The sequence below is a fragment of the Leiobunum rupestre genome, chromosome 1 (assembly GCF_980474605.1).
Source record: "Leiobunum rupestre chromosome 1, qqLeiRupe1.1.hap1, whole genome shotgun sequence".
NCBI lineage: Eukaryota > Metazoa > Arthropoda > Arachnida > Opiliones > Sclerosomatidae > Leiobunum > Leiobunum rupestre.
In genome coordinates, this window is record NC_143384.1 from 23,188,029 (window position 1) to 23,208,474 (window position 20,446).

Consider the following 20,446-nt stretch of genomic DNA (forward strand, 5'->3'; position numbering starts at 1 on the left):
AAACTCAATCCGTTTTTTCGAAGAGAGAGACTGTGAATTTAATCTCTCAAAAAAGTTCGTATTCTGGAAAAATAACTTATTTCCGCAGTCAGGATGGCCGAGCGGTTAAGGCGTCAGATTTAAGCTCTGATCCTCGAAAGAGGGCGTGGGTTCGAACCCCACTTCTGACAAATTATTTCCTTTCATTTCTTCCGCAAAGAAACTCAATCCGTTTTTTCGAGGAGAGAGACTGCGAATTTAATCTTTGTAAAAAAGTTCGTTTTCTGAAAAATAACAAATTTCCGCAGTCAGGATGGCCGAGCGGTTAAGGCGTCAGATTTAAGCTCAGATCCTCGAAAGAGGGCGTGGGTTCGAACCCCACTTCTAACAAATTCATTCCTTTCATTTCTTCCGTAAAGAAACTCAATCCGTTTTTTCGAGGAGAGAGACTGTTAATTTAATCTCTCAAAAAAGTTCGTATTCTGGAAAAATAACTTATTTCCGCAGTCAGGATGGCCGAGCGGTTAAGGCGTCAGATTTAAGCTCTGATCCTCGAAAGAGGGCGTGGGTTCGAATCCCACTTCTAACAAATTCATTCCATTCATTTCTTCCGTAAAGAAACTCAATCCGTTTTTTCGAGGAGAGAGACTGTGAATTTAATCTCTTGAAAAAGTTCGTATTCTGGAAAAATAACTAATTCCCGTAGTCAGGATGGCCGAGCGGTTAAGGCGTCAGATTTAAGCTCTGATTCTCGAAAGAGGGCGTGGGTTCGAAACCCACTTCTTACAAAATCTTTCCTTTCATTTCTTCCCCAAAGAAACTCAATCCGTTTTTTCGAGGAGAGAGACTGCGAATTTAATCTTTGTAAAAAAAGTTCGTATTCTGAAAAATAACTAATTTCCGCAGTCAGGATGGCCGAGCGGTTAAGGCGTCAGATTTAAGCTCTGATCCTCGAAAGAGGGCGTGGGTTCGAACCCCACTTCTAACAAATTCATTCCTTTATTTCTTCCGTAAAGAAACTCAATCCGTTTTTTCGAGGAGAGAGACTGTGAATTTAATCTCTCAAAAAAAATCGTATTCTGAAAAATAACATATTTCCGCAGTCAGGATGGCCGAGCGGTTAAGGCGTCAGATTTAAGCTCTGATCCTCGAAAGAGGGCGTGGTTTCGAATCCCACTTCTAACAAATTCATTCCATTCATTTCTTCCGCAAAGAAACTCAATCCGTTTTTTCGAGGAGAGAGACTGCGAATTTAATCTTTGTAAAAAAAGTTCGTTTTCGGAAAAATAACTAATTTCCGCAGTCAGGATGGCCGAGCGGTTAAGGCGTCAGATTTAAGCTCTGATCCTCGAAAGAGGGCGTGGGTTCGAACCCCACTTCTGACAAATTCATTCGTTCATTTCTTCCGCAAAGAAACTCAATCCGTTTTTTCGAGGAGAGAGACTGCGAATTTAATCTCTCAAAAAAGTTCGTATTCAGGAAAAATAACTATTTTCCGCAGTCAGGATGGCCGAGCGGTTAAGGCGTCAGATTTAAGCTCTGATCCTCGAAAGAGGGCGTGGGTTCGAACCCCACTTCTGACAAATTCTTTCTTTTCATTTCTTCCGCAAAGAAACCCTATCCGTTTTTTCGAGGAGAGAGACTGTGAATTTAATCTCTCAAAAAAGTTCGTATTCTGGAAAAATAACTTATTTCCGCAGTCAGGATGGCCGAGCGGTTAAGGCGTCAGATTTAAGCTCTGATCCTCGAAAGAGGGCGTGGGTTCGAACCCCACTTCTGACAAATTATTTCCTTTCATTTCTTCCGCAAAGAAACTCATTCCGTTTTGTCGAGGAGAGAGACTGCGAATTTGATCCTTAAAAAAAGTTCGTATTCTGGAAAAATAACTAATTTCCGCAGTCAGGATGGCCGAGCGGTTAAGGCGTCAGATTTAAGCTCTGATTCTCGAAAGAGGGCGTGGGTTCGACCCCACTTCTGACCAATTCTTTCTTTTCATTTCTTCCGCAAAGAAACCCTATCCGTTTTTTCGAGGAGAGAGACTGCGAATTTAATCTTTGTAAAAAAAGTTCGTATTCTGAAAAATAACTAATTTCCGCAGTCAGGATGGCCGAGCGGTTAAGGCGTCAGATTTAAGCTCTGATCCTCGAAAGAGGGCGTTGGTTCGAACCCCACTTCTGACAAATTATTTCCTTTCATTTCTTCCGCAAAGAAACTCATTCCGTTTTGTCGAGGAGAGAGACTGCGAATTTGATCTTTAAAAAAAAAGTTCGTATTCTGGAAAAATAACTTATTTCCGCAGTCAGGATGGCCGAGCGGTTAAGGCGTCAGATTTAAGCTCTGATCCTCGTAAGAGGGCGTGGGTTCGAACCCCACTTCTGACAAATTCTTTCTTTTCATTTCTTCCGCAAAGAAACCCTATCCGTTTTTTCGAGGAGAGAGACTGCGAATTTAATCTTTCTAAAAAAAGTTCGTATTCTGAAAAATAACTAATTTCCGCCGTCAGGATGGCCGAGCGGTAAAGGCGTCAGATTTAAGATCTGATCCTCGAAAGAGGGCGTGGGTTCGAATCTGACTTCTAACAAATTCATTTTATTCATTTCTTCCGTAAAGAAACTCAATCCGTTTTTTCGAGGAGAGAGACTGTGAATTTAATCTCTCAAAAAAGTTCGTATTCTGGAAAAATAACTAAGTTCCGCAGTCAGGATGGCCGAGCGGTTAAGGCGTCAGATTTAAGCTCTGATCCTCGTAAGAGGGCGTGGGTTCGAATCCCACTTCTGACATATTCTTTCTTTTCATTTCTACCGCAAAGAAACCCTATCCGTTTTTTCGAGGAGAGAGACTGCGAATTTAATCTTTCTAAAAAAAGTTCGTATTCTGAAAAATAACTAATTTCCGCAGTTAGGTTGGCCGAGCGGTTAAGGCGTCAGATTTAAGCTCTGATCCTGGAAAGAGGGCGTGGGTTCGAACCCCACTTCTAACAATTTCATTCCTTTCATTTCTTCCGTAAAGAAACTCAATCCGTTTTTTCGAAGAGAGAGACTGTGAATTTAATCTCTCAAAAAAGTTCGTATTCTGGAAAAATAACTTATTTCCGCAGTCAGGATGGCCGAGCGGTTAAGGCGTCAGATTTAAGCTCTGATCCTCGAAAGAGGGCGTGGGTTCGAACCCCACTTCTGACAAATTATTTCCTTTCATTTCTTCCGCAAAGAAACTCATTCCGTTTTGTCGAGGAGAGAGACTGCGAATTTGATCTTTAAAAAAAACTTCGTATTCTGGAAAAATAACTAATTTCCGCAGTCAGGATGGCCGAGCGGTTAAGGCGTCAGATTTAAGCTCTGATCCTCGAAAGAGGGCGTGGGTTCGAACCCCACTTCTAACAAATTCATTCCTTTCATTTCTTCCGTAAAGAAACTCAATCCCTTTTTTCGAGGAGAGAGACTGTTAATTTAATCTCTCAAAAAAGTTCGTATTCTGGAAAAATAACTTATCTCCGCAGTCAGGATGGCCGAGCGGTTAAGGCGTCAGATTTAAGCTCTGATCCTCGAAAGAGGGCGTGGGTTCGAATCCCACTTCTAACAACTTCATTCCATTCATTTCTTCCGTAATGAAACTCAATCCGTTTTTTCGAGGAGAGAGACTGTGAATTTAATCTCTCAAAAAAGTTCGTATTCTGGAAAAATAACTAATTTCCGCAGTCATTATGGCCGAGCGGTTAAGGCGTCAGATTTAAGCTCTGATTCTCGAAAGAGGGCGTGGGTTCGAAACCCACTTCTTACAAAATCTTTCCTTTCATTTCTTCCGCAAAGAAACTCAATCCGTTTTTTCGAGGAGAGAGACTGCGAATTTAATCTTTGTAAAAAAGTTCGTTTTCTGAAAAATAACAAATTTCCGCAGTCAGGATGGCCGAGCGGTTAAGGCGTCAGATTTAAGCTCAGATCCTCGAAAGAGGGCGTGGGTTCGAACCCCACTTCTAACAAATTCATTCCTTTCATTTCTTCCGTAAAGAAACTCAATCCGTTTTTTCGAGGAGAGAGACTGTTAATTTAATCTCTCAAAAAAGTTCGTATTCTGGAAAAATAACTTATTTCCGCAGTCAGGATGGCCGAGCGGTTAAGGCGTCAGATTTAAGCTCTGATCCTCGAAAGAGGGCGTGGGTTCGAATCCCACTTCTAACAAATTCATTCCATTCATTTCTTCCGTAAAGAGACTCAATCCGTTTTTTCGAGGAGAGAGACTGTGAATTTAATCTCTTGAAAAAGTTCGTATTCTGGAAAAATAACTAATTTCCGTAGTCAGGATGGCCGAGCGGTTAAGGCGTCAGATTTAAGCTCTGATTCTCGAAAGAGGGCGTGGGTTCGAAACCCACTTCTTACAAAATCTTTCCTTTCATTTCTTCCCCAAAGAAACTCAATCCGTTTTTTCGAGGAGAGAGACTGCGAATTTAATCTTTGTAAAAAAAGTTCGTATTCTGAAAAATAACTAATTTCCGCAGTCAGGATGGCCGAGCGGTTAAGGCGTCAGATTTAAGCTCTGATCCTCGAAAGAGGGCGTGGGTTCGAACCCCACTTCTAACAAATTCATTCCTTTCATTTCTTCCGTAAAGAAACTCAATCCGTTTTTTCGAGGAGAGAGACTGTGAATTTAATCTCTCAAAAAAAATCGTATTCTGAAAAATAACATATTTCCGCAGTCAGGATGGCCGAGCGGTTAAGGCATCAGATTTAAGCTCTGATCCTCGAAAGAGGGCGTGGTTTCGAATCCCACTTCTAACAAATTCATTCCATTCATTTCTTCCGTAAAGAAACTCAATCCGTTTTTTCGAGGAGAGAGACTGTGAATTTAATCTCTCAAAAAAGTTCGTATTCTGGAAAAATAACTAATTTCCGCAGTCAGGATGGCCGAGCGGTTAAGGCGTCAGATTTAAGCTCTGATTCTCGAAAGAGGGCGTGGGTTTGAAACCCACTTCTTACAAAATCTTTCCTTTCATTTCTTCCGCAAAGAAACTCAATCCGTTTTTTCGAGGAGAGAGACTGCGAATTTAATCTTTGTAAAAAAAGTTCGTTTTCGGAAAAATAACTAATTTCCGCAGTCAGGATGGCCGAGCGGTTAAGGCGTCAGATTTAAGCTCTGATCCTCGAAAGAGGGCGTGGGTTCGAATCCCACTTCTAACAAATTCATTTCTTCCGTAAAGAAACTCAATCCGTTTTTTCGAGGAGAGAGACTGTGAATTTAATCTCTCAAAAAAGTTCGTATTCAGGAAAAATAACTTATTTCCGCAGTCAGGATGGCCGAGCGGTTAAGGCGTCAGATTTAAGCTCTGATCCTCGAAAGAGGGCGTGGGTTCGAACCCCACTTCTGACAAATTATTTCCTTTCATTTCTTCCGCAAAGAAACTCATTCCGTTTTGTCGAGGAGAGAGACTGCGAATTTGATCTTTAAAAAAAAGTTCGTATTCTGGAAAAATAACTAATTTACGCAGTCAGGATGGCCGAGCGGTTAAGGCGTCAGATTTAAGCTCTGATCCTCGAAAGAGGGCGTGGGTTCGAACCCCACTTCTGACAAATTCTTTCTTTTCATTTCTTCCGCAAAGAAACCCTATCCGTTTTTTCGAGGAGAGAGACTGCGAATTTAATCTTTCTAAAAAAAGTTCGTATTCTGAAAAATAACTAATTTCCGCAGTCAGGATGCCCGGCGGTTAAGGCGTCAGATTTAAGCTCTGATCCTCGAAAGAGGGCGTTGGTTCGAATCCCACTTCTAACAAATTCATTTCTTCCGTAAAGAAACTCAATCCCTTTTTTCGAGGAGAGAGACTGTTAATTTAATCTCTCAAAAAAGTTCGTATTCTGGAAAAATAACTTATCTCCGCAGTCAGGATGGCCGAGCGGTTAAGGCGTCAGATTTAAGCTCTGATCCTCGAAAGAGGGCGTGGGTTCGAACCCCACTTCTAACAAATTCATTCCTTTCATTTCTTCCGTAAAGAAACTCAATCCCTTTTTTCGAGGAGAGAGACTGTTAATTTAATCTCTCAAAAAAGTTCGTATTCTGGAAAAATAACTTATCTCCGCAGTCAGGATGGCCGAGCGGTTAAGGCGTCAGATTTAAGCTCTGATCCTCGAAAGAGGGCGTGGGTTCGAATCCCACTTCTAACAACTTCATTCCATTCATTTCTTCCGTAATGAAACTCAATCCGTTTTTTCGAGGAGAGAGACTGTGAATTTAATCTCTCAAAAAAGTTCGTATTCTGGAAAAATAACTAATTTCCGCAGTCATTATGGCCGAGCGGTTAAGGCGTCAGATTTAAGCTCTGATTCTCGAAAGAGGGCGTGGGTTCGAAACCCACTTCTTACAAAATCTTTCCTTTCATTTCTTCCGCAAAGAAACTCAATCCGTTTTTTCGAGGAGAGAGACTGCGAATTTAATCTTTGTAAAAAAGTTCGTTTTCTGAAAAATAACAAATTTCCGCAGTCAGGATGGCCGAGCGGTTAAGGCGTCAGATTTAAGCTCAGATCCTCGAAAGAGGGCGTGGGTTCGAACCCCACTTCTAACAAATTCATTCCTTTCATTTCTTCCGTAAAGAAACTCAATCCGTTTTTTCGAGGAGAGAGACTGTTAATTTAATCTCTCAAAAAAGTTCGTATTCTGGAAAAATAACTTATTTCCGCAGTCAGGATGGCCGAGCGGTTAAGGCGTCAGATTTAAGCTCTGATCCTCGAAAGAGGGCGTGGGTTCGAATCCCACTTCTAACAAATTCATTCCATTCATTTCTTCCGTAAAGAGACTCAATCCGTTTTTTCGAGGAGAGAGACTGTGAATTTAATCTCTTGAAAAAGTTCGTATTCTGGAAAAATAACTAATTTCCGTAGTCAGGATGGCCGAGCGGTTAAGGCGTCAGATTTAAGCTCTGATTCTCGAAAGAGGGCGTGGGTTCGAAACCCACTTCTTACAAAATCTTTCCTTTCATTTCTTCCCCAAAGAAACTCAATCCGTTTTTTCGAGGAGAGAGACTGCGAATTTAATCTTTGTAAAAAAAGTTCGTATTCTGAAAAATAACTAATTTCCGCAGTCAGGATGGCCGAGCGGTTAAGGCGTCAGATTTAAGCTCTGATCCTCGAAAGAGGGCGTGGGTTCGAACCCCACTTCTAACAAATTCATTCCTTTCATTTCTTCCGTAAAGAAACTCAATCCGTTTTTTCGAGGAGAGAGACTGTGAATTTAATCTCTCAAAAAAAATCGTATTCTGAAAAATAACATATTTCCGCAGTCAGGATGGCCGAGCGGTTAAGGCATCAGATTTAAGCTCTGATCCTCGAAAGAGGGCGTGGTTTCGAATCCCACTTCTAACAAATTCATTCCATTCATTTCTTCCGTAAAGAAACTCAATCCGTTTTTTCGAGGAGAGAGACTGTGAATTTAATCTCTCAAAAAAGTTCGTATTCTGGAAAAATAACTAATTTCCGCAGTCAGGATGGCCGAGCGGTTAAGGCGTCAGATTTAAGCTCTGATTCTCGAAAGAGGGCGTGGGTTCGAAACCCACTTCTTACAAAATCTTTCCTTTCATTTCTTCCGCAAAGAAACTCAATCCGTTTTTTCGAGGAGAGAGACTGCGAATTTAATCTTTGTAAAAAAAGTTCGTTTTCGGAAAAATAACTAATTTCCGCAGTCAGGATGGCCGAGCGGTTAAGGCGTCAGATTTAAGCTCTGATCCTCGAAAGAGGGCGTGGGTTCGAATCCCACTTCTAACAAATTCATTTCTTCCGTAAAGAAACTCAATCCGTTTTTTCGAGGAGAGAGACTGTGAATTTAATCTCTCAAAAAAGTTCGTATTCAGGAAAAATAACTTATTTCCGCAGTCAGGATGGCCGAGCGGTTAAGGCGTCAGATTTAAGCTCTGATCCTCGAAAGAGGGCGTGGGTTCGAACCCCACTTCTGACAAATTATTTCCTTTCATTTCTTCCGCAAAGAAACTCATTCCGTTTTGTCGAGGAGAGAGACTGCGAATTTGATCTTTAAAAAAAAGTTCGTATTCTGGAAAAATAACTAATTTACGCAGTCAGGATGGCCGAGCGGTTAAGGCGTCAGATTTAAGCTCTGATCCTCGAAAGAGGGCGTGGGTTCGAACCCCACTTCTGACAAATTCTTTCTTTTCATTTCTTCCGCAAAGAAACCCTATCCGTTTTTTCGAGGAGAGAGACTGCGAATTTAATCTTTCTAAAAAAAGTTCGTATTCTGAAAAATAACTAATTTCCGCAGTCAGGATGCCCGGCGGTTAAGGCGTCAGATTTAAGCTCTGATCCTCGAAAGAGGGCGTTGGTTCGAATCCCACTTCTAACAAATTCATTTCTTCCGTAAAGAAACTCAATCCCTTTTTTCGAGGAGAGAGACTGTTAATTTAATCTCTCAAAAAAGTTCGTATTCTGGAAAAATAACTTATCTCCGCAGTCAGGATGGCCTAGCGGTTAAGGCGTCAGATTTAAGCTCTGATCCTCGAAAGAGGGCGTGGGTTCGAATCCCACTTCTAACAACTTCATTCCATTCATTTCTTCCGTAATGAAACTCAATCCGTTTTTTCGAGGAGAGAGACTGTGAATTTAATCTCTCAAAAAAGTTCGTATTCTGGAAAAATAACTAATTTCCGCAGTCATTATGGCCGAGCGGTTAAGGCGTCAGATTTAAGCTCTGATTCTCGAAAGAGGGCGTGGGTTCGAAACCCACTTCTTACAAAATCTTTCCTTTCATTTCTTCCGCAAAGAAACTCAATCCGTTTTTTCGAGGAGAGAGACTGCGAATTTAATCTTTGTAAAAAAGTTCGTTTTCTGAAAAATAACAAATTTCCGCAGTCAGGATGGCCGAGCGGTTAAGGCGTCAGATTTAAGCTCAGATCCTCGAAAGAGGGCGTGGGTTCGAACCCCACTTCTAACAAATTCATTCCTTTCATTTCTTCCGTAAAGAAACTCAATCCGTTTTTTCGAGGAGAGAGACTGTTAATTTAATCTCTCAAAAAAGTTCGTATTCTGGAAAAATAACTTATTTCCGCAGTCAGGATGGCCGAGCGGTTAAGGCGTCAGATTTAAGCTCTGATCCTCGAAAGAGGGCGTGGGTTCGAATCCCACTGCTAACAAATTCATTCCATTCATTTCTTCCGTAAAGAGACTCAATCCGTTTTTTCGAGGAGAGAGACTGTGAATTTAATCTCTTGAAAAAGTTCGTATTCTGGAAAAATAACTAATTTCCGTAGTCAGGATGGCCGAGCGGTTAAGGCGTCAGATTTAAGCTCTGATTCTCGAAAGAGGGCGTGGGTTCGAAACCCACTTCTTACAAAATTTTTCCTTTCATTTCTTCCCCAAAGAAACTCAATCCGTTTTTTCGAGGAGAGAGACTGCGAATTTAATCTTTGTAAAAAAAGTTCGTATTCTGAAAAATAACTAATTTCCGCAGTCAGGATGGCCGAGCGGTTAAGGCGTCAGATTTAAGCTCTGATCCTCGAAAGAGGGCGTGGGTTCGAACCCCACTTCTAACAAATTCATTCCTTTCATTTCTTCCGTAAAGAAACTCAATCCGTTTTTTCGAGGAGAGAGACTGTGAATTTAATCTCTCAAAAAAAATCGTATTCTGAAAAATAACATATTTCCGCAGTCAGGATGGCCGAGCGGTTAAGGCATCAGATTTAAGCTCTGATCCTCGAAAGAGGGCGTGGTTTCGAATCCCACTTCTAACAAATTCATTCCATTCATTTCTTCCGTAAAGAAACTCAATCCGTTTTTTCGAGGAGAGAGACTGTGAATTTAATCTCTCAAAAAAGTTCGTATTCTGGAAAAATAACTAATTTCCGCAGTCAGGATGGCCGAGCGGTTAAGGCGTCAGATTTAAGCTCTGATTCTCGAAAGAGGGCGTGGGTTCGAAACCCACTTCTTACAAAATCTTTCCTTTCATTTCTTCCGCAAAGAAACTCAATCCGTTTTTTCGAGGAGAGAGACTGCGAATTTAATCTTTGTAAAAAAAGTTTGATTTCGGAAAAATAACTAATTTCCGCAGTCAGGATGGCCGAGCGGTTAAGGCGTCAGATTTAAGCTCTGATCCTCGAAAGAGGGCGTGGGTTCGAATCCCACTTCTAACAAATTCATTTCTTCCGTAAAGAAACTCAATCCGTTTTTTCGAGGAGAGAGACTGTGAATTTAATCTCTCAAAAAAGTTCGTATTCAGGAAAAATAACTTATTTCCGCAGTCAGGATGGCCGAGCGGTTAAGGCGTCAGATTTAAGCTCTGATCCTCGAAAGAGGGCGTGGGTTCGAACCCCACTTCTGACAAATTATTTCCTTTCATTTCTTCCGCAAAGAAACTCATTCCGTTTTGTCGAGGAGAGAGACTGCGAATTTGATCTTTAAAAAAAAGTTCGTATTCTGGAAAAATAACTAATTTACGCAGTCAGGATGGCCGAGCGGTTAAGGCGTCAGATTTAAGCTCTGATCCTCGAAAGAGGGCGTGGGTTCGAACCCCACTTCTGACAAATTCTTTCTTTTCATTTCTTCCGCAAAGAAACCCTATCCGTTTTTTCGAGGAGAGAGACTGCGAATTTAATCTTTCTAAAAAAAGTTCGTATTCTGAAAAAAAAACTAATTTCCGCAGTCAGGATGCCCGGCGGTTAAGGCGTCAGATTTAAGCTCTGATCCTCGAAAGAGGGCGTTGGTTCGAATCCCACTTCTAACAAATTCATTTCTTCCGTAAAGAAACTCAATCCGTTTTTTCGAGGAGAGAGACTGTGAATTTAATCTCTCAAAAAAGTTCGTATTCAGGAAAAATAACTTATTTCCGCAGTCAGGATGGCCGAGCGGTTAAGGCGTCAGATTTAAGCTCTGATCCTCGAAAGAGGGCGTGGGTTTGAACCCCACTTCTGACAAATTATTTCCTTTCATTTCTTCCGCAAAGAAACTCAATCCGTTTTGTCGAGGAGAGAGACTGCGAATTTGATCTTTAAAAAAAGTTCGTATTCTGGAAAAATAACTAATTTCCGCAGTCAGGATGGCCAAGCGGTTAAGGCGTCAGATTTAAGCTCTGATCCTCGAAAGAGGGCGTGGGTTCAAACCCCACTTCTGACAAATTCTTTCTTTTCATTTCTTCCGCAAAGAAACCCTATCCGTTTTTTCGAGGAGAGAGACTGCGAATTTAATCTTTCTAAAAAAAGTTCGTATTCTGAAAAATAACTAATTTCCGCAGTCAGGATGGCCGAGCGGTTAAGGCGTCAGATTTAAGCTCTGATACTCGAAAGAGGGCGTGGGTTCGAATCCCACTTCTAACAAATTCATTCCATTCATTTCTTCCGTAAAGAAACTCAATCCGTTTTTTCGAGGAGAGAAACTGTGAATTTATTCTCTCAAAAAAGTTCGTATTCTGGAAAAATAACTAATTTCCGCATTCAGGATGGCCGAGCGGTTAAGGCGTCAGATTTAAGCTCTGATTCTCGAAAGAGGGCATGGGTTCGAAACCCACTTCTTACAAAATCTTTCCTTTCATTTCTTCCGCAAAGAAACTCAATCCGTTTTTTCGAATAGAGAGGCTGCGAATTTAATCTTTGTAAAAAAAGTTCGTATTCTGAAAAATAACTAATTTCCGCAGTCAGGATGGCCGAGCGGTTAAGGCGTCAGATTTAAGCTCTGATCCTCGAAAGAGGGCGTGGGTTCGAACCCCGCTTCTGACAAATTATTTCCTTTCATTTCTTCCGCAAAGAAACTCATTCCGTTTTGTCGAGGAGAGAGACTGCGAATTTTATCTCTCAAAAAAAGTTCGTATTCTGGAAAAATAACTTGTTTACGCAGTCAGGATGGCCGAGCAGTTAAGGCGGCAGATTTAAGCTCTGATTCTCGAAAGAGGGCGTGGGTTCGAAACCCACTTCTTACAAAATCTTTCCTTTCATTTCTTCCGCAAAGAAACTCAATCCGTTTTTTCGAGGGGAGAGACTGCGAATTTAATCTTTGTAAAAAAAGTTCGAATTCTGAAAAATAACTAATTTCCGCAGTCAGGATGGCCGAGCGGTTAAGGCGTCAGATTTAAGCTCTGATCCTCGAAATAGGGCGTGGGTTCGAACCCCACTTCTAACAAATTCATTCCTTTCATTTCTTCCGTAAAGAAACTCAATCCGTTTTTTCGAGGAGAGAGACTGTGAATTTAATCTCTCAATAAAAATCGTATTATGAAAAATAACATTTTTCCGCGGTCAGGATGGCCGAGCGGTTAAGGCGTCAGATTTAAGCTCTGATCCTCGAAAGAGGGCGTGGGTTCGAGACCACTTCTGACAAATTATTTCCTTTCATTTCTTCCGCAAAGAAACTCATTCCGTTTTGTCGAGGAGAGAGACTGCGAATTTGATCTTTAAAAAAAAGTTCGTATTCTGGAAAAATAACTAATTTACGCAGTCAGGATGGCCGAGCGGTTAAGGCGTCAGATTTAAGCTCTGATCCTCGAAATAGGGCGTGGGTTCGAACCCCACTTCTAACAAATTCATTCCTTTCATTTCTTCCGTAAAGAAACTCAATCCGTTTTTTCGAGGAGAGAGACTGTGAATTTAATCTCTCAATAAAAATCGTATTATGAAAAATAACATTTTTCCGCGGTCAGGATGGCCGAGCGGTTAAGGCGTCAGATTTAAGCTCTGATCCTCGAAAGAGGGCGTGGGTTCGAGACCACTTCTGACAAATTATTTCCTTTCATTTCTTCCGCAAAGAAACTCATTCCGTTTTGTCGAGGAGAGAGACTGCGAATTTGATCTTTAAAAAAAAGTTCGTATTCTGGAAAAATAACTAATTTACGCAGTCAGGATGGCCGAGCGGTTAAGGCGTCAGATTTAAGCTCTGATCCTCGAAAGAGGGCGTGGGTTCGAACCCCACTTCTGACAAATTCTTTCTTTTCATTTCTTCCGCAAAGAAACCCTATCCGTTTTTTCGAGGACAGAGACTGCGAATTTAATCTTTCTAAAAAAAGTTCGTATTCTGAAAAATAACTAATTTCCGCAGTCAGGATGCCCGGCGGTTAAGGCGTCAGATTTAAGCTCTGATCCTCGAAAGAGAGCGTGGGTTCGAATCCCACTTCTAACAAATTCATTTCTTCCGTAAAGAAACTCAATCCGTTTTTTCGAGGAGAGAGACTGTGAATTTAATCTCTCAAAAAAGTTCGTATACAGGAAAAATAACTTATTTCCGCAGTCAGGATGGCCGAGCGGTTAAGGCGTCAGATTTAAGCTCTGATCCTCGAAAGAGGGCGTGGGTTTGAACCCCACTTCTGACAAATTATTTCCTTTCATTTCTTCCGCATAGAAACTCAATCCGTTTTGTCGAGGAGAGAGACTGCGAATTTGATCTTTAAAAAAAGTTCGTATTCTGGAAAAATAACTAATTTCCGCAGTCAGGATGGCCAAGCGGTTAAGGCGTCAGATTTAAGCTCTGATACTCGAAAGAGGGCGTGGGTTCGAACCCCACTTCTGACAAATTCTTTCTTTTTATTTCTTCCGCAAAGAAACTCAATCCGTTTTTTCGAGGAGAGAGACTGTGAATTTATTCTCTCAAAAAAGTTCGTATTCTGGAAAAATAACAAATTTCCGCATTCAGGATGGCCGAGCGGTTAAGGCGTCAGATTTAAGCTATGATTCTCGAAAGAGGGCGTGGGTTCGAAACCCACTTCTTACAAAATCTTTCCTTTCATTTCTTCCGCAAAGAAACTCAATCCGTTTTTTCGAATAGAGAGGCTGCGAATTTAATCTTTGTAAAAAAAGTTCGTATTCTGAAAAATAACTAATTTCCGCAGTCAGGATGGCCGAGCGGTTAAGGCGTCAGATTTAAGCTCTGATCCTCGAAAGAGGGCGTGGGTTCGAACCCCACTTCTGACAAATTATTTCCTTTCATTTCTTCCGCAAAGAAACTCATTCCGTTTTGTCGAGGAGAGAGACTGCGAATTTGATCTTTAAAAAAAAAGTTCGTATTCTGGAAAAATAACTAATTTCCGCAGTCAGGATGGCCGAGCGGTTAAGGCGTCAGATTTAAGCTCTGATCCTCGAAAGAGGGCGTGGGTTCGAACCCCACTTCTGACAAATTCTTTCTTTTCATTTCTTCCGCAAAGAAACCCTATCCGTTTTTTCGAGGAGAGAGACTGCGAATTTAATCTTTCTAAAAAAAGTTCGTATTCTGGAAAAATAACTTATTTCCCCAGTCAGGATGGCCGAGCGGTTAAGGCGTCAGATTTAAGCTCTGATCCTCGAAAGAGGGCGTGGGTTCGAACCCCACTTCTGACAAATTATTTCCTTTCATTTCTTCCGCAAAGAAACTCATTCCGTTTTGTCGAGGAGAGAGACTGTGAATTTGATCTTTAAAAAAAAGTTCGTATTCTGGAAAAATAACTTGTTTACGCAGTCAGGATGGCCGAGCAGTTAAGGCGTCAAATTTAAGCTCTGATCCTCGAAAGAAGGCGTGGGTTCGAACCCCACTTCTGACAAATTCTTTCTTATCATTTCTTCCGCAAAGAAACCCTATCCGTTTTTTCGAGGAGAGAGACTGCGAATTTAATCTTTGTAAAAAAAAAGTTCGTATTCTGAAAAATAACCAATTTCCGCAGTCAGGATGGCCGAGCGGTTAAGGCGTCAGATTTAAGCTCTGATCCTCGAAAGAGGGCGTGGGTTCGAACCCCACTTCTAACAAATTCATTCCTTTCATTTCTTCCGTTAAGAAACTCATTCCGTTTTGTCGAGTAGAGAGACTGCGAATTTGATCTCTCAAAAAAAGTTCGTATTCTGGAAAAATAACTTGTTTACGCAGTCATGATGGCCGAGCGGTTAAGGCGCCAGATTTAATCTCTGATCCTCGAAAGAAGGCGTGGGTTCGAACCCCACTTCTGACAAATTCTTTCTTAGTTATTTTTCCAGAATACGAACTTTTTTGAGAGATTAAATTCGCAGTCTCTCTCCTCGAAAAAACGGAATGAGTTTCTTTGCGGAAGAAATGAAAGGAAATAATTTGATAGAAAGGGGGTTCGAACCCACGCCCTCTTTCGAGGATCAGAGCTTAAATCTGACGCCTTAACCGGTCGGCCATCCTGACTGCGGAAATAAGTTATTTTTCCAGAATACGAACTTTTTTGAGAGATTAAATTCGCAGTCTCTCTCCTCGAAAAAACGGAATGAGTTTCTTTGCGAAAGAAATGAAAGGAATGAAATTGTGAGAAGTTGGGTTTGAACCCACGCCCTCTTTCGAGGATCAGAGCTTAAATCTGACGCCTTAACCGCTCGGCCATCCTGATTAAGAAATTTTGCTATTTTTCCAGAATACGAACTTTTTTTAGAAAGAGGAAATTCGTAGTCTCTCTTCTCGAAAAAACGTATTAAGTTTCTTTGCGGAAGAAATGAAAGGAAATAATTTGTCAGAAGTGGGGTTCGAACCCACGCCCTCTTTCGAGGATCAGAGCTTAAATCTGACGCCTTAACCGCTCGTCCATCCTGACTGTGAAACTTAATTATTTTTCCAGAACACGAACTTTTTTTAGAAAGATTAAATTCGAAGTCTCTCTCCTCGAAAAAACGGATTGAGTTTCTTTGCGGAAGAAATGAAAAGAAAGAATTTAACAGAAGAGGAGCTCAAACCCACGCCCTCTTTCGAGGATCAGAGCTTAAATCTGACGCCTTAACCATTCGGCCATCCTGACTGCGGAAAATAGTTATTTTTTTAGAATACGAACTTTTTTGAGAGATTAAATTCGCAGTATCTCTCCTCGAAAAAACGGATTAAGTTTCTTTGCGGAAGAAATGAAAGGAAAGAATTTGTCAGAAGTGGGGTTCGAACCCACGCCCTCTTTCGAGAATCAGAGCTTAAATCTGACGCCTTAACCGCTCGGCCATCCTGACTGCGGAAAAAATTATTTTTCCAGAATACGAACTTTTTTAGAAAGATTAAATTCTAAGTCTCTCTCCTCGAAAAAACGGTCTGAGTTTCTTTGCGGAAGAAATGAAAGGAAATAATTTGTAAGAAGTGGGGTTCGAACCCACGCCCTCTTTCGAGGATCAGAGCTTAAATCTGACGCCTTAACCGCTCGGCCATCCTAATTGAGAAATTTAGTTATTTTTCCAGAATACGAACTTTTTTTAGAAAGATGAAATTCGTAGTGTCTCTCCTCGAAAAAACGGATTAAATTTCTTTCCGGAAGAAATGAAAGGAAATAATTTGTCAGAAGTGGGGTTCGAACCCACGCCCTCTTTCGAGGATCAGAGCTTAAATCTGACGCCTTAACCGCTCGTCCATCCTGACTGTGAAACTTAATTATTTTTCCAGAACACGAACTTTTTTTAGAAAGATTAAATTCGAAGTCTCTCTCCTTGAAAAAACGGATTGAGTTTCTTTGCGGAAGAAATGAAAAGAAAGAATTTAACATAAGTGGAGCTCAAACCCGCGCCCTCTTTCGAGGATCAGAGCTTAAATCTGACGCCTTAACCGCTCGGCCATCCTGACTGCGGAAATAAGTTATTTTTCCAGAATACGAACTTTTTTGAGAGATTAAATTCGCCGTCTCTCCTCGAAAAAACGGATTAATTTTCTTTGCGGCAGAAATGAAAGGAAAGAATTTGTCAGAAGTGGGGTTCGAACCCACGCCCTCCTTCGCGGATCAGAGCTTAAATCTGACGCCTAAACCGCTCGTCCATCCTGACTGTGAAACTTAATTATTTTTCCAGAACACGAACTTTTTTTACAAAGATTAAATTCGAAGTCTCTCTCCTTGAAAAAACGGATTGAGTTTCTTTGCGGAAGAAATGAAAAGAAAGAATTTAACAGAAGAGGAGCTCAAACCCACGCAGTTTTCGGGGATCAGAGGTTAAATCTGACGCCTTAACCGTTCGGCCATCCTGACTGCGGAAATTAGTTATTTTTCCAGAATACGAACTTTTTTGAGAGATTAAATTCGCAGCCTCTCTCCTCGAAAAAACGGATTAAGTTTCTTTGCGGAAGAAATGAAAGGAAAGAATTTGTCAGAAGTGGGGTTCGAACCCACGCCCTCTTTCGCGAATCAGAGCTTAAATCTGACGCCTTAACCGCTCGGCAATCCTGATTAAGAAATTTAGTTATTTTTCCAGAATACGAACTTTTTTTAGAAAGATGAAATTCGTAGTGTCTCTCCTCGAAAAAACAGATTAAGTTTCTTTGCGGAAGAAATGAAAGGAAATAATTTGTCAGAAGTGGGGTTCGAACCCACGCCCTCTTTCGAGGATTAGAGCTTAAATCTGACGCCTTAACCGCTCGGCCATCCTGACTGCGGAAATTAGTTATTTTTCCAGAATACGAACTTTTTTGAGAGATTAAATTCGCCGTCTCTCTCCTCGAAAAAACGTATTAAGTTTCTTTGCGGAAGAAATGAAAGGAAATAATTTGTCAGAAGTGGGGTTCGAACCCACGCCCTCTTTCGAGGATCAGAGCTTAAATCTGACGCCTTAACCGCTCGGCCATCCTGACTGCGGAAAATAATTATTTTTCCAGAATACGAACTTTTTTGAGAGATTAAATTCGCAGTCCCTCTCCTCGAAAAAACGGATTAAGTTTCTTTGCGGAAGAAATGAAAGAAAAGAATTTAACATAAGTGGGGTTCGAACCCACGCCCTCCTTCGCGGATCAGAGCTTAAATCTGACGCCTTAACCGCTCGGCCATCCTGATTAAGAAATTAAGCTATTTTTCCAGAATACGAACTTTTTTTAGAAAGATGAAATTCGTAGTATCTCTTCTCGAAAAAACGTATTAAGTTTCTTTGCGGAAGAAATGAAAGGAAATAATTTGTCAGAAGTGGGGTTCGAACCCACGCCCTCTTTCGCGAATCAGAGCTTAAATCTGACGCCTTAACCGCTCGGCAATCCTGATTAAGAAATTTAGATATTTTTCCAGAATACGAACTTTTTTTAGAAAGATGAAATTCGTAGTGTCTCTCCTCGAAAAAACAGATTAAGTTTCTTTGCGGAAGAAATGAAAGGAAATAATTTGTCAGAAGTGGGGTTCGAACCCACGCCCTCTTTCGAGGATCAGAGCTTAAATCTGACGCCTTAACCGCTCGGCCATCCTGACTGCGGAAATTCGTTATTTTTCCAGAATACGAACTTTTTTGAGAGATTAAATTCGTAGTCCCTCTCCTCGAAAAAACGGATTAAGTTTCTTTGCGGAAGAAATGAAAGGAAAGAATTTAACATAAGTGGGGTTCGAACCCACGCCCTCCTTCGCGGATCAGAGCTTAAATCTGACGCCTTAACCGCTCGGCCATCCTGATTAAGAAATTTTTTTTTTTTTCCAGAATACGAACTTTTTTTAGAAAGATGAAAATCGTAGTCTCTCTCCTCGAAAAAACGGATTAAGTTTCTTTGCGGAAGAAATGAAAGGAAAGAATTTAACATAAGTGGAGCTCAAACCCACGCCCTCTTTCGAGGATGAGAGCTAAAATCTGACGCCTTAACCGCTCGGCCATCCTGACTGCGGAAATTAGTTACTTTTTCAGAATACGAACCTTTTTTAGAAAGATTAAATTCGCAGTCTCTTTCCTCGAAAAAACGGATTGAGTTTCTTTGCGGAAGAAATGAAAGGAAAGAATTTGTAAGAAGTGGGTTTCGAAACCACGCCCTTTTTGAGGATCAGAGCTTAAATCTCACGCCTGAACCGCTCGTCCATCCTGACTGTGAAACTTAATTATTTTTCCAGAATACGACATTTTTAAGTGATTAAATTCGCAGTCTCTCTCCTCGAAAAAACGGATTGAGTTTCTTTGCGGAAGAAATGAAAAAATTTGTCAGAAGTGGGGTTCGAACCCACGTCCTCTTTCGAGGATCAGAGCTTAAATCAGACGCCTTAACCGCTCGGCCATCCTGACTGCGGAAATTAGTTATTTTTCCAGAATACGAACTTTTTTTGAGAGATCAAATTAGCAGTCTCTCTCCTCGACAAAACGGAATGAGTTTCTTTGCGGAAGAAATGAAAGGAAAGAATTTGTCAGAAGTGGGGTTCGAACCCACACCCTCTTCCGAGGATCAGAGCTTAAATTGGACGCCTTAACCCCTCGGCCATCCTGACTGCGGAAATAAATGTTTTTTCCAGAATACGAACTTTTTTGAGAGATTAAATTCACAGTCTCTCTCCTCGAAAAAACGGATTGAGTTTCTTTACGGAAGAAATGAAAGGAATGAATTTGTTAGAAGAGGGGTTCGAACCCACGCCCTCTTTCGAGGATCAGAGCTTAAAACTGACGCCTTAACCGCTTGGCCATTCTTACTGCGGAAATTAGTTATTTTTCCAGAATACGAACTTTTTTGAGAGATTAAATTCGCAGTCTCTCTCCTCGAAGAAACGGATTACGTTTCTTTGCGAAAGAAATGAAAGGAATGAAATTGTGAGAAGTGTGGTTCGAACCCACGTTCTCTTTCGAGGATCAGAGCTTAAAACTGACGCCTTAAGCGCTCGTCCATCCTGACTGCGAAAGTTAATTATTTTTCCAGAATACGAACTTTTTTAGAAAGATTAAATTCGCAATCTCTCTCCGCGAAAAGACAGATTGAGTTTCTTTGCGGACGAAATGAAAGGACAGAATTTGTCAGAAGTTGGGTTTGAACCCACGCCCTCTTTCGAAGATCAGAGCTTAAATCTGACGCCTTAACCGCTCGGCCATCCTGATTAAGAAATTTAGCTATTTTTCCAGAATACGAACTTTTTTTAGAAAGATGAAATTCGTAGTCTCTCTTCTCGAAAAAACGTATTAAGTTTCTTTGCGGAAGAAATTTGTCAGAAGTGGGGTTCGAACCCACGCCCTCTTTCGAGGATCAGAGCTTAAATCTGACGCCTTAACCGCTCGTCCATCCTGACTGTGAAACTTAATTATTTTTATAGAATACGAACTTTTTTTAGAAAGATTAAATTCGAAGTCTCTCTCCTCGAAAAAACGGATTAAGTTTCTTTGCGGAAGAAATGAAAGAATTTAACATAAGTGGAGCTCAAACCCACGCCCTCTTTCGAGGATGAGAGCTTAAATCTGACGCCTTAACCGCTCGGCCATCCTGACTGCGGAAATTAGTTATTTTTTCAGAATACGAACCTTTTTTAGAAAGATTAAATTCGCAGTCTCTTTCCTCGAAAAAACGGATTGAGTTTCTTTGCGGAAGAAATGAAAGGAAAGAATTTGTAAGAAGTGGGTTTCGAAACCACGCCCTTTTTGAGGATCAGAGCTTAAATCTCACGCCTGAACCGCTCGTCCATCCTGACTGTGAAACTTAATTATTTTTCCAGAATACGACATTTTTAAGTGATTAAATTCGCAGTCTCTCTCCTCGAAAAAACGGATTGAGTTTCTTTGCGGAAGAAATGAAAAAATTTGTCAGAAGTGGGGTTCGAACCCACGTCCTCTTTCGAGGATCAGAGCTTAAATCAGACGCCTTAACCGCTCGGCCATCCTGACTGCGGAAATTAGTTATTTTTCCAG

The 20,446-nt window shown here is 41.0% G+C and overlaps 53 non-coding genes across 53 annotated transcripts; 43 read left to right on the forward strand and 10 right to left on the reverse strand.

Moving 5' to 3' along the window:
• The first annotated feature begins 87 nt into the window (after positions 1 to 87).
• TRNAL-UAA (transfer RNA leucine (anticodon UAA)) lies at positions 88 to 170 on the forward strand. The gene has a single exon. It is a non-coding gene; the product is annotated as a tRNA-Leu (tRNA).
• Positions 171 to 485: 315 nt separating this feature from the next.
• On the forward strand, positions 486 to 568 carry TRNAL-UAA (transfer RNA leucine (anticodon UAA)). The gene has a single exon. It is a non-coding gene; the product is annotated as a tRNA-Leu (tRNA).
• A 316-nt stretch (positions 569 to 884) lies between these two features.
• Positions 885 to 967, forward strand: TRNAL-UAA (transfer RNA leucine (anticodon UAA)). Its single transcript has one exon. It is a non-coding gene; the product is annotated as a tRNA-Leu (tRNA).
• A 314-nt stretch (positions 968 to 1,281) lies between these two features.
• On the forward strand, positions 1,282 to 1,364 carry TRNAL-UAA (transfer RNA leucine (anticodon UAA)). Its single transcript has one exon. It is a non-coding gene; the product is annotated as a tRNA-Leu (tRNA).
• Positions 1,365 to 1,479: 115 nt separating this feature from the next.
• On the forward strand, positions 1,480 to 1,562 carry TRNAL-UAA (transfer RNA leucine (anticodon UAA)). The gene has a single exon. It is a non-coding gene; the product is annotated as a tRNA-Leu (tRNA).
• Positions 1,563 to 1,678: 116 nt separating this feature from the next.
• Positions 1,679 to 1,761, forward strand: TRNAL-UAA (transfer RNA leucine (anticodon UAA)). The gene has a single exon. It is a non-coding gene; the product is annotated as a tRNA-Leu (tRNA).
• Positions 1,762 to 2,076: 315 nt separating this feature from the next.
• Positions 2,077 to 2,159, forward strand: TRNAL-UAA (transfer RNA leucine (anticodon UAA)). Its single transcript has one exon. It is a non-coding gene; the product is annotated as a tRNA-Leu (tRNA).
• Positions 2,160 to 2,277: 118 nt separating this feature from the next.
• TRNAL-UAA (transfer RNA leucine (anticodon UAA)) lies at positions 2,278 to 2,360 on the forward strand. The gene has a single exon. It is a non-coding gene; the product is annotated as a tRNA-Leu (tRNA).
• Positions 2,361 to 2,676: 316 nt separating this feature from the next.
• Positions 2,677 to 2,759, forward strand: TRNAL-UAA (transfer RNA leucine (anticodon UAA)). Its single transcript has one exon. It is a non-coding gene; the product is annotated as a tRNA-Leu (tRNA).
• Positions 2,760 to 3,075: 316 nt separating this feature from the next.
• Positions 3,076 to 3,158, forward strand: TRNAL-UAA (transfer RNA leucine (anticodon UAA)). The gene has a single exon. It is a non-coding gene; the product is annotated as a tRNA-Leu (tRNA).
• A 117-nt stretch (positions 3,159 to 3,275) lies between these two features.
• Positions 3,276 to 3,358, forward strand: TRNAL-UAA (transfer RNA leucine (anticodon UAA)). Its single transcript has one exon. It is a non-coding gene; the product is annotated as a tRNA-Leu (tRNA).
• A 116-nt stretch (positions 3,359 to 3,474) lies between these two features.
• Positions 3,475 to 3,557, forward strand: TRNAL-UAA (transfer RNA leucine (anticodon UAA)). Its single transcript has one exon. It is a non-coding gene; the product is annotated as a tRNA-Leu (tRNA).
• Positions 3,558 to 4,071: 514 nt separating this feature from the next.
• On the forward strand, positions 4,072 to 4,154 carry TRNAL-UAA (transfer RNA leucine (anticodon UAA)). Its single transcript has one exon. It is a non-coding gene; the product is annotated as a tRNA-Leu (tRNA).
• A 316-nt stretch (positions 4,155 to 4,470) lies between these two features.
• TRNAL-UAA (transfer RNA leucine (anticodon UAA)) lies at positions 4,471 to 4,553 on the forward strand. The gene has a single exon. It is a non-coding gene; the product is annotated as a tRNA-Leu (tRNA).
• A 514-nt stretch (positions 4,554 to 5,067) lies between these two features.
• On the forward strand, positions 5,068 to 5,150 carry TRNAL-UAA (transfer RNA leucine (anticodon UAA)). The gene has a single exon. It is a non-coding gene; the product is annotated as a tRNA-Leu (tRNA).
• A 107-nt stretch (positions 5,151 to 5,257) lies between these two features.
• TRNAL-UAA (transfer RNA leucine (anticodon UAA)) lies at positions 5,258 to 5,340 on the forward strand. Its single transcript has one exon. It is a non-coding gene; the product is annotated as a tRNA-Leu (tRNA).
• Positions 5,341 to 5,457: 117 nt separating this feature from the next.
• On the forward strand, positions 5,458 to 5,540 carry TRNAL-UAA (transfer RNA leucine (anticodon UAA)). Its single transcript has one exon. It is a non-coding gene; the product is annotated as a tRNA-Leu (tRNA).
• A 306-nt stretch (positions 5,541 to 5,846) lies between these two features.
• Positions 5,847 to 5,929, forward strand: TRNAL-UAA (transfer RNA leucine (anticodon UAA)). Its single transcript has one exon. It is a non-coding gene; the product is annotated as a tRNA-Leu (tRNA).
• A 116-nt stretch (positions 5,930 to 6,045) lies between these two features.
• TRNAL-UAA (transfer RNA leucine (anticodon UAA)) lies at positions 6,046 to 6,128 on the forward strand. The gene has a single exon. It is a non-coding gene; the product is annotated as a tRNA-Leu (tRNA).
• A 514-nt stretch (positions 6,129 to 6,642) lies between these two features.
• On the forward strand, positions 6,643 to 6,725 carry TRNAL-UAA (transfer RNA leucine (anticodon UAA)). The gene has a single exon. It is a non-coding gene; the product is annotated as a tRNA-Leu (tRNA).
• Positions 6,726 to 7,041: 316 nt separating this feature from the next.
• On the forward strand, positions 7,042 to 7,124 carry TRNAL-UAA (transfer RNA leucine (anticodon UAA)). Its single transcript has one exon. It is a non-coding gene; the product is annotated as a tRNA-Leu (tRNA).
• Positions 7,125 to 7,638: 514 nt separating this feature from the next.
• Positions 7,639 to 7,721, forward strand: TRNAL-UAA (transfer RNA leucine (anticodon UAA)). Its single transcript has one exon. It is a non-coding gene; the product is annotated as a tRNA-Leu (tRNA).
• A 107-nt stretch (positions 7,722 to 7,828) lies between these two features.
• TRNAL-UAA (transfer RNA leucine (anticodon UAA)) lies at positions 7,829 to 7,911 on the forward strand. The gene has a single exon. It is a non-coding gene; the product is annotated as a tRNA-Leu (tRNA).
• A 117-nt stretch (positions 7,912 to 8,028) lies between these two features.
• Positions 8,029 to 8,111, forward strand: TRNAL-UAA (transfer RNA leucine (anticodon UAA)). The gene has a single exon. It is a non-coding gene; the product is annotated as a tRNA-Leu (tRNA).
• Positions 8,112 to 8,417: 306 nt separating this feature from the next.
• Positions 8,418 to 8,500, forward strand: TRNAL-UAA (transfer RNA leucine (anticodon UAA)). The gene has a single exon. It is a non-coding gene; the product is annotated as a tRNA-Leu (tRNA).
• Positions 8,501 to 9,014: 514 nt separating this feature from the next.
• Positions 9,015 to 9,097, forward strand: TRNAL-UAA (transfer RNA leucine (anticodon UAA)). Its single transcript has one exon. It is a non-coding gene; the product is annotated as a tRNA-Leu (tRNA).
• A 316-nt stretch (positions 9,098 to 9,413) lies between these two features.
• Positions 9,414 to 9,496, forward strand: TRNAL-UAA (transfer RNA leucine (anticodon UAA)). The gene has a single exon. It is a non-coding gene; the product is annotated as a tRNA-Leu (tRNA).
• A 514-nt stretch (positions 9,497 to 10,010) lies between these two features.
• On the forward strand, positions 10,011 to 10,093 carry TRNAL-UAA (transfer RNA leucine (anticodon UAA)). The gene has a single exon. It is a non-coding gene; the product is annotated as a tRNA-Leu (tRNA).
• A 107-nt stretch (positions 10,094 to 10,200) lies between these two features.
• On the forward strand, positions 10,201 to 10,283 carry TRNAL-UAA (transfer RNA leucine (anticodon UAA)). The gene has a single exon. It is a non-coding gene; the product is annotated as a tRNA-Leu (tRNA).
• A 117-nt stretch (positions 10,284 to 10,400) lies between these two features.
• Positions 10,401 to 10,483, forward strand: TRNAL-UAA (transfer RNA leucine (anticodon UAA)). Its single transcript has one exon. It is a non-coding gene; the product is annotated as a tRNA-Leu (tRNA).
• A 307-nt stretch (positions 10,484 to 10,790) lies between these two features.
• On the forward strand, positions 10,791 to 10,873 carry TRNAL-UAA (transfer RNA leucine (anticodon UAA)). The gene has a single exon. It is a non-coding gene; the product is annotated as a tRNA-Leu (tRNA).
• Positions 10,874 to 10,989: 116 nt separating this feature from the next.
• On the forward strand, positions 10,990 to 11,072 carry TRNAL-UAA (transfer RNA leucine (anticodon UAA)). The gene has a single exon. It is a non-coding gene; the product is annotated as a tRNA-Leu (tRNA).
• Positions 11,073 to 11,189: 117 nt separating this feature from the next.
• Positions 11,190 to 11,272, forward strand: TRNAL-UAA (transfer RNA leucine (anticodon UAA)). Its single transcript has one exon. It is a non-coding gene; the product is annotated as a tRNA-Leu (tRNA).
• Positions 11,273 to 11,588: 316 nt separating this feature from the next.
• On the forward strand, positions 11,589 to 11,671 carry TRNAL-UAA (transfer RNA leucine (anticodon UAA)). Its single transcript has one exon. It is a non-coding gene; the product is annotated as a tRNA-Leu (tRNA).
• Positions 11,672 to 11,988: 317 nt separating this feature from the next.
• Positions 11,989 to 12,071, forward strand: TRNAL-UAA (transfer RNA leucine (anticodon UAA)). The gene has a single exon. It is a non-coding gene; the product is annotated as a tRNA-Leu (tRNA).
• Positions 12,072 to 12,385: 314 nt separating this feature from the next.
• Positions 12,386 to 12,468, forward strand: TRNAL-UAA (transfer RNA leucine (anticodon UAA)). Its single transcript has one exon. It is a non-coding gene; the product is annotated as a tRNA-Leu (tRNA).
• Positions 12,469 to 12,782: 314 nt separating this feature from the next.
• Positions 12,783 to 12,865, forward strand: TRNAL-UAA (transfer RNA leucine (anticodon UAA)). Its single transcript has one exon. It is a non-coding gene; the product is annotated as a tRNA-Leu (tRNA).
• A 306-nt stretch (positions 12,866 to 13,171) lies between these two features.
• Positions 13,172 to 13,254, forward strand: TRNAL-UAA (transfer RNA leucine (anticodon UAA)). Its single transcript has one exon. It is a non-coding gene; the product is annotated as a tRNA-Leu (tRNA).
• A 116-nt stretch (positions 13,255 to 13,370) lies between these two features.
• TRNAL-UAA (transfer RNA leucine (anticodon UAA)) lies at positions 13,371 to 13,453 on the forward strand. Its single transcript has one exon. It is a non-coding gene; the product is annotated as a tRNA-Leu (tRNA).
• A 316-nt stretch (positions 13,454 to 13,769) lies between these two features.
• TRNAL-UAA (transfer RNA leucine (anticodon UAA)) lies at positions 13,770 to 13,852 on the forward strand. The gene has a single exon. It is a non-coding gene; the product is annotated as a tRNA-Leu (tRNA).
• Positions 13,853 to 13,970: 118 nt separating this feature from the next.
• On the forward strand, positions 13,971 to 14,053 carry TRNAL-UAA (transfer RNA leucine (anticodon UAA)). Its single transcript has one exon. It is a non-coding gene; the product is annotated as a tRNA-Leu (tRNA).
• Positions 14,054 to 14,171: 118 nt separating this feature from the next.
• Positions 14,172 to 14,254, forward strand: TRNAL-UAA (transfer RNA leucine (anticodon UAA)). Its single transcript has one exon. It is a non-coding gene; the product is annotated as a tRNA-Leu (tRNA).
• A 319-nt stretch (positions 14,255 to 14,573) lies between these two features.
• TRNAL-UAA (transfer RNA leucine (anticodon UAA)) lies at positions 14,574 to 14,656 on the forward strand. Its single transcript has one exon. It is a non-coding gene; the product is annotated as a tRNA-Leu (tRNA).
• Positions 14,657 to 15,373: 717 nt separating this feature from the next.
• On the reverse strand, positions 15,374 to 15,456 carry TRNAL-UAA (transfer RNA leucine (anticodon UAA)). Its single transcript has one exon. It is a non-coding gene; the product is annotated as a tRNA-Leu (tRNA).
• A 317-nt stretch (positions 15,457 to 15,773) lies between these two features.
• On the reverse strand, positions 15,774 to 15,856 carry TRNAL-UAA (transfer RNA leucine (anticodon UAA)). The gene has a single exon. It is a non-coding gene; the product is annotated as a tRNA-Leu (tRNA).
• Positions 15,857 to 15,972: 116 nt separating this feature from the next.
• On the reverse strand, positions 15,973 to 16,055 carry TRNAL-UAA (transfer RNA leucine (anticodon UAA)). The gene has a single exon. It is a non-coding gene; the product is annotated as a tRNA-Leu (tRNA).
• A 118-nt stretch (positions 16,056 to 16,173) lies between these two features.
• On the reverse strand, positions 16,174 to 16,256 carry TRNAL-UAA (transfer RNA leucine (anticodon UAA)). Its single transcript has one exon. It is a non-coding gene; the product is annotated as a tRNA-Leu (tRNA).
• A 915-nt stretch (positions 16,257 to 17,171) lies between these two features.
• Positions 17,172 to 17,254, reverse strand: TRNAL-UAA (transfer RNA leucine (anticodon UAA)). The gene has a single exon. It is a non-coding gene; the product is annotated as a tRNA-Leu (tRNA).
• A 116-nt stretch (positions 17,255 to 17,370) lies between these two features.
• On the reverse strand, positions 17,371 to 17,453 carry TRNAL-UAA (transfer RNA leucine (anticodon UAA)). The gene has a single exon. It is a non-coding gene; the product is annotated as a tRNA-Leu (tRNA).
• Positions 17,454 to 17,971: 518 nt separating this feature from the next.
• Positions 17,972 to 18,054, reverse strand: TRNAL-UAA (transfer RNA leucine (anticodon UAA)). The gene has a single exon. It is a non-coding gene; the product is annotated as a tRNA-Leu (tRNA).
• Positions 18,055 to 18,764: 710 nt separating this feature from the next.
• On the reverse strand, positions 18,765 to 18,847 carry TRNAL-UAA (transfer RNA leucine (anticodon UAA)). The gene has a single exon. It is a non-coding gene; the product is annotated as a tRNA-Leu (tRNA).
• Positions 18,848 to 19,750: 903 nt separating this feature from the next.
• TRNAL-UAA (transfer RNA leucine (anticodon UAA)) lies at positions 19,751 to 19,833 on the reverse strand. The gene has a single exon. It is a non-coding gene; the product is annotated as a tRNA-Leu (tRNA).
• A 506-nt stretch (positions 19,834 to 20,339) lies between these two features.
• On the reverse strand, positions 20,340 to 20,422 carry TRNAL-UAA (transfer RNA leucine (anticodon UAA)). Its single transcript has one exon. It is a non-coding gene; the product is annotated as a tRNA-Leu (tRNA).
• Between the last annotated feature and the right edge of the window lie 24 nt (positions 20,423 to 20,446).